Below are 7,378 nucleotides of genomic sequence, written 5' to 3'. Positions count from 1 at the left end.
CTCCAATTTGCCAGGAACCAGTGCACAGGGGCACAATGGAGTATTCCAGCATATTGCTTAAACCATGGCCTCTGAAAGCACCACTAATTGCATCTGGGATTTGGTTATCCAATCCCACAGTGCATTGCAGCCGGGCGAGGAGCAGGGGGGTGAATTAGAGGCTGGCAGGGTGAAGCTTCTGCTTGCTGAAGCCTTGACAGTGCTTTGTACTGAATGATTGTTCTCCAGACAGCTGACGGAGGTAGCGGCGCACGCAGAGTTGTTTGAAAGCCCAAAAGGATATGCGGCTGCATCATCAAAGTCCAGCAAGTCTTCCATGTGTCAGTGAGAGATTAAGCTCTTCCAGAGAGGGCAACGCCTCTGATCACTCTATTCAATCGATGGGATTTGAATAAAGGAATAAAAGATCAGGCATTGTGTATCTGGGTGCTGTGCAACCGCTGGATAGGATTAAGGCATGTTGGAGCTGTAACAGTGACAGACGCCATCAATCACAAGTTCCCCACACTAGTTAGCTAAAGTTGATATTAGCCCTAAATAGGACACATCTGTTTGTTGCTGCACACTCTCTGACTTTAATTAATTCTCAAGTCATTTTATTTTTAGGCACAGGGTTTTTATTTGTTGCTGCTCCTGTACATGTGCACAAAAATGTAAATTGCATCCTTCCTTTGCTCACAGTGAGGGGCTCACATACACTGTGAAACTGCAAATTAAGCACGCACACACAAGTTCACGTGCACAGCGGAGCACACTCGCACACAAAAACAAACAATATGAAAGTCACTGTGCAAACAAACTTTGGTCTGGTGGTCTGCTTCGGCCTCATTTTCCTGGCTGAGTTCTCTATCATCGCCCAGCGTCTCCTCCACAGGCTGTGTCAGATAATAGCTTCCTTTTCTCTACTTTTCAAGAGAGAATGAGTCTATTCCCTGGGAACAGAGTTCAAGGGCAGGTCTGTGTAACCCAGAGAGACAGACTCGTGCCAAGACCTTGGCTTCAGAACCTGGAAATGGCCTAGCACGTTTTGAACGCGTATGCCGCACTGACCAGGAGCACCAACTCTCCCACATCAGGCTGAGGTGCGTTGATCCAGTTCAGGAACTTGGACTGTCCTTGCCTTCTTAACCTCTAAGTCTAACCTACCACTAATTGTTCTGACTGACATCATCTTGCATCAGAAAAAGTGGTAGTTTCTTGAGTTGCGGTGTGTAATACCAACATAACTTGCTCTGACTTGCGTCGTTTCTTTCCCCACTATTGTCTTCTCTCTCTTAGCTCTTTCCTCTTTGTACCCATCATGTCCCACAGTGGGGCATAATTACTAGAATCCTTTGCCTGGCTATGGTCTCCTATTATTAGCCTAGCGTTTAAGCCCTCTCCCTGGTCAGATGGTCAATGCTTGAGGGCAATATGTCACACTACATGGGCACAAAAGGTAGCCAAACAATGCCTATTGAGGACCAGGTGCCATTGCAGTAATACCATTTGGCTGCCATTCACTATTGTGGTGCACAGTGCTTGTTGATACAGTACATTAATTGCTCGTGGTTTCAAGCAACCATCTTAATTAATGCACCCATGGACAAGGTGTGTGCACTCAACTGTCCATAGAAACTATTATGACAGTTGTCTGGATTAGCTAGTTGGCATCCTTGAATGACTCATATAAAGACACAATGGCAGAGAGGAGAAAATATGACTGCACCCCACATAAAAGAACATGCAGTAGCATAGTTGTGGTATCATTACGATGGCTTTTCATCATTATGCTGCATGAGAGAAATGGCCTTTTTTGCAAAGATATTCTTGGCGATTAAGCTAGCCTCCTTAATGATGTTTTGGAAGTTAGTGTTCACTGAAAAGAATGAATTTGATTGGTATTTTTGACATCCAGTCTTTCTTTCATTCTTAAATTGGTGCTCTATTTTCAATATAGTATGACATAAAGCATCAAAATGTTCTGCACTTGATGCTGCATCAGAACAATTGTTTCTCTGTTTCTATCCACATTAAATGAGAATCCAGTGATTCCAATCCAGTGATACTGCAGACATTGGAAACATGCATAATGGTTTATTTGTAACAAGTAAATAATGTGTTGATTATTATTTTTGATTTAATTATTAAAAAACAAAAACAAATACCGCATAAAGCAAGTTTAAATCAGATCGTTTGTCATTTTTTCTTAATAAATGACTTAGGCTAACTTAAAATACAATTAACCAACTATCAAATTGTAACTGTTCTGTCATTTACTCATCAATTGATCTGCTAATTATGTCAGCATAAATATATATTCATGATAATAATAAATAAAAAATAGTTTAACCAAAATTGTTACCTATTCCAAAAACTGTAAATATATTATATACATGTATATATATACATTTTTTTAACCTTATAAGCTGGTAACCTTCAGTACTAGTGTTAAATGTCTTTTTACTGCCATACATGTATTGGTATGTTTTGTGATGCTGAAGTTAGGTGGAGACTGTGGTTTTTCTGAACCCTCCACAGGCTCTAAAGGTGGAGGTAAAGGTGGGATGCAGAAGAGGCCTCTCTAGGTCCGGGTCAGGCCTCCTGCAGCAGCAGCTTGCCTCCTGGATAAGAGCAGCAGACCCCAGTCTCTTTACTTACAGCCCGCTGGAGCAAGAGGTCGACCCACACCTGAACCCTCCCCAGCACACAGTGGGCCGCGGGGCCCGGCAACACACAGGACAGCCGACCTGCTTTGACCTCTTCGCCCCTGGGACCCCCGCCAATAAGCTCAGGGACCACTCAGAACCTCTCTGTTAACACACTCTGCCCCCCCAGCACCTCAGCCGGAGAGCGCTGCACTATTCAAAAACACACACCCACTCAGGTACGTACACATAAACAAAGAGACACATCAAACATTATACAGGCATCACATACTGCCTCATGCAAACACAATCTGTCACACACAGCCATGTAATGCATCTCTCTCCCTCTCTCCCTCTGTGTCTCTCTCACTCACTCAGGCTGTCTCTCTCCCCTCTGTCTGACTGTTTCGTGCGGAGCCATCTAGGAGCTCAGCATTAAACTAGTGAATATCTCCATCTTGTGGACAATGTTTGTTTCATTATGAGAGATGTGGGGCAAATATTCATTGTCTGTTTAAGTACCAGTCAGACAGGGTCAAAGCATAGATTCTCTTTATGTTGTGGACTTATACAGTTCCTCTTTATATAAGCTGCAGCAACACATATGGTTGAGGTATATCAGAGCATCCACAAGGCAAACAGCAATTACTTTTCTTGAAATTAGCATGTGAGCCAATTGTCTCTGTTGTAAACAAGGTATGTTCATGTGTGAAATAATTTGTCCACATCCACAGCCTCCCAGGGTCAAAAAGGCGGCAGGGTGACTTTATCTTGAATGTCACTTTGTTTTTGGTTGGTTAGACAGTACCCTCTCTTGGATTGGCTTCTCGGATGAAGGCACAGGTGAGGCCCACAGAGGAGCAGCCCCCTCTCTCCACAGCTTTTCCTCTGCTAAAACAGCCCTACATTTTAATATGCAACATCTGTGCCGGGAGAGCCTTCCAAAATGGCTGCTCCTTGGAGAATGACGGTAGAGTCTGCTCAAACTTGGGGTTGGGGCATTTGGTACTGCAAGGTTCTGCACAGATGTTAGCATTCACAATGTCACTCTGTCCTTTGCTTCAGTACCCAGGGAGGTCTATTTTAAGGGAGGTTGGTATGTTTTCTTCCTTAGTTCCCTGAGATCGCTTTATCTGTAACTGTCATTGTAACAATTCTACATAGACTTGTTCAACTGAACCGGGACTGCTGTCTCTGATCAGTAAGGTATGAAGGAGCTTCCTGCCTGTTAATTTATCATTCGGTCTGGTCCTACTATATGGTAGCAGTGCTACAAAGATAGACTTGTTCGAAGTAGTTCCGTAAGAGTTACAGTACAAAACATCAGGCAATCACATTAAAAGCATTTGAGGAGATAAAGAGAATGGTAAAGAATGCCTAGACAAAGCCACTGTTGTCTCCCTCGTCATTTCAGTTGCATGAATTCGTAGCATTCGTAACATTAGCTCAGTCGCACAGAGCCGTGTTTGTGTCTATGCCTTCACAAAGAATTGGGAATATTTTCTGAACAGAGATGCCATGACCTAAAGGCTGCTTGTCAGTCAGATTATTCAACTGATTCTCAAACAAGACTCTAGACAAGGCTGTGAAGGATCAGGGGGAGAAAGAAGGGACGAAAAGAGAGAAAGAGTGAAAGCAAGGAGAGGGACATGTAGAGCGCCTAATGCATCGCTTACACAAAGAAGATGCTCATATTTAATGCTCATCATTAAGGCAGGGTTTGAGCATGGAAGACGCTTCTGCTATTTTCCCACACCCCTTGAGCCAAGTCCTTGTGACAGCCCTCCACTGCATCCCGGCAAATTATCCGCATGAGCTGCGGCGAACAAAAACAGCCCAGTGCGGGGGAAGTGAGGCCCAGCTTCAGCTCCACTCCTGTGATTCGGAGACACGTCACTTTGCATCAGCTCCAGCTCTCCAAACCACATCATCTGCAAGTGAGGACAACAAGACCACTCCGTGGGGAGAGGACAGTTGAAGAGAACAAGGCAAATAAGAATAAAAGGAGATAAGACATAGTAGGAATGCTGGAGAGGAGAGAGGAGAGTGAGAAGAGTGTTGAGGCTTTAGGAGACACTTCCTAGGTGAAGTCAATGCTAATCAGTGGAATTGAAACATTGTTAGCAGAGCCATGATACTGATTTCTGTAAAAAATATTTTGGCCGAATGATTCATCATAGCCTTGGGCTGTAACTGCATGACAAATGAATCATTTAGATTTGCTAAGTGAAAACTGTATTCCCCTGATCATACTCCATTATGAAATGAAGACACAAAACAAGTACTTGCAGTACATCAATATATATGATCATAATACAAATAGCACTAAGAATCCCACTACAGATATTAGATCCACTAACTTGTGAAATGCGCATCCTACATTCTACAGTCTTGCTAGTTTCAGCCAGTGGTTGGTGCTTAGCAGTCCTGTGTTAAACAGAGTCAGGGCACTCTCTGCTGGACATTGCTAAACTTGCAGGACCTGTAATCTAATAAAGGTAGACACTTGTGATTTTTTTTGCTAACTTCATTTTAGATGTTTGGAGAAGTAAAGGTGCCTATGGCCTCTTTCTCAAGGATATATTCCGAAGGCCAAGGATACTTGAGAAAAATGGAGTTACACCAAAATAAACCTGTCTTCCAAGATGCATGTGCACCAAGCCTAAATTGGCCTATTTAAAGGCATAACCATAGACAGCCTTTGAATAATATTGACTTGCAAACGATGCTGAGGTCAAGGACAGGAAGCTAGACCACGTTAGTTGGCACAAGAGTGATGGAAAGTAAACCAGATACATTTAGGACCGGTGCAAAGTAAAAAGTCAAGTACTCTAGCTATTTTTACAAATAATGAATGATTGGGTTTCTGGAATGAAGAAAAAAATAAGCTCACAGGAAAAAAACAAAAAAATCATTATGAATATGTGGTAGTATTTTGTGGTACAAGTCAATCAATATTTTATGCTTACTTCCCATGTTTAGGAATTAATTAAATTTCATATTTAAAGCAAAGTAGTGTTACTTTTTTTCGTTTTTAACAGTACATTTCTGCATCATGAATCCATTAGGCCTACTTGTATTGTGTGGTGGTGCTATTTTTGCAAGCTCTAATGATCACAAGAATGATGTGCTTTAGAGGAGGATAAAAAGATTGCAGCAAGCTGAAAAGCCCTAATGTGGTATCAACTGAGGAATCTGTTGTTTCATGCGGTTGTCTTGTGATACTAAATGAGATTTTTACATCTTTAAGAATATAAGAATTAAGTGAGTTCATTATCTTTGACTGGGTATTGACGCAAGAAAACCAGTAACTTAAACCACCAGTAAAACAAGTGTAATTTACATATCAATTAGAAAAGAAATAAAGCAATATCACATCCTTATTTTTTTAATAATATGCTGTGAAATCTCAATTTTTTTTTTCTTTCTCATGAAGCACTTTAAAAGTTGTAAAATGTTCATTGTCAAATAATCCCTATGTTTTTTATTCCTTGACAGCCTAATGATACTCCAGCACTGGTCGAGTATTTATTGAACACACACAGAGTACGTGCAGGCTGTCTGTCTGAATCATTGCTCTCTTGCTGCAAACCACTCTGTACAGCCGAGCACACTATCCATATTCATGTGATTTTTGCCGGAAGGCATTGGTGTCTACTAAAAATAGCATGGTGAGAGAAAGGGTCTCACACTGTGTATCCTAACATGTATGAGCGCAGTCCCTGTGATTGGGTGTAAACAAGTGTCTTTGTCGAGACCATACTTCATGTTGTTGAGTAAACACTTGTAAATAATTGCTCTGGGCCAGAATAAAGAGATATTCAAGGTGCATGCCGTAAATCAACAGTCATGCAATTTCTTTTATTTGTTTGCACACTTCAATAAAGCAATCCCTGGGTGGTCGGTGTATTTGTGTGAAGGGGATATGCTGGTACATGTCCATCAATGTCTGTGTAGTACAAGTATAAGAGCAGACATGCCTGTGCATATACATAGGGTTGGTTTTGTGTAGAGGTGAAATTAGCAAATCTAGCTGTTATTATGTGAACCAGACAATGTAATAAGACAGGCACGCAGCCTATGAGGTAAACCACCAACCAAATTGTTACAGGCCTAATCCTAACAATTAAAGAATTACCATTAGCAAACATCCCCATTGTTGAAATAGGCCATCATCTTAACATACAGTTAAAGAGTACTTACATTTCTCACATTAAGTGCCAAATACTAAGTAAACCAGTACATTTCATATACATTTAAATCCAGTAAAGCACTATGTTTCTTCAACAGTTGGTGAAGCAATACTGTACACAAACATTATATTCTACTTTTAGCTTGGTCAGTCAAATGTACTCAAACGTAACTAACCACAAAGAGGTAATTACCACTAGCAATGTGTAAAGGAAACATTCTGAGTCAAGTTGGGGGTAATTAGCTATTTTAAGCCAAATACTATACAGATTTTCTTGGACAAAAGGGAAGTGTGTTCAAGTGTATGCAGGCACGTACTAATGTGGCAAAGATGCAAGTCATTTCCTTTTTGAAGAAATAAAAAGGTGCCTGGGGCTACAATCTGACTTCACTAAAACCGGACATTGGAAACTGTGACAAATGTGTATGTGAGCCTGGGAGAATAAGGAGGTGGCTGTGTGGGTGTGTATTAGCTGAAAAGGACCAATCCGACCCGAGAAGGACTAGACATATTCAGTAGTGAACTCTTTCAAGTTAAGGACCATATTTACAGTACCTAC

General features: G+C 41.4%; 1 long non-coding RNA gene across 1 annotated transcript; it reads left to right on the top strand.

Moving 5' to 3' along the window:
* The first annotated feature begins 833 nt into the window (after positions 1 to 833).
* LOC120563415 lies at positions 834 to 6,473 on the top strand. Its single transcript, XR_005639950.1, has 3 exons — positions 834 to 1,082; positions 2,521 to 2,866; positions 3,006 to 6,473. It is a non-coding gene; the product is annotated as an uncharacterized LOC120563415 (long non-coding RNA).
* Positions 6,474 to 7,378: the final 905 nt, after the last annotated feature.

Source organism: Perca fluviatilis, chromosome 8, assembly GCF_010015445.1.
Source record: "Perca fluviatilis chromosome 8, GENO_Pfluv_1.0, whole genome shotgun sequence".
NCBI classification, from domain to species: Eukaryota; Metazoa; Chordata; class Actinopteri; order Perciformes; family Percidae; genus Perca; species Perca fluviatilis.
This window is presented reverse-complemented; position numbering and strand designations above follow the sequence as displayed.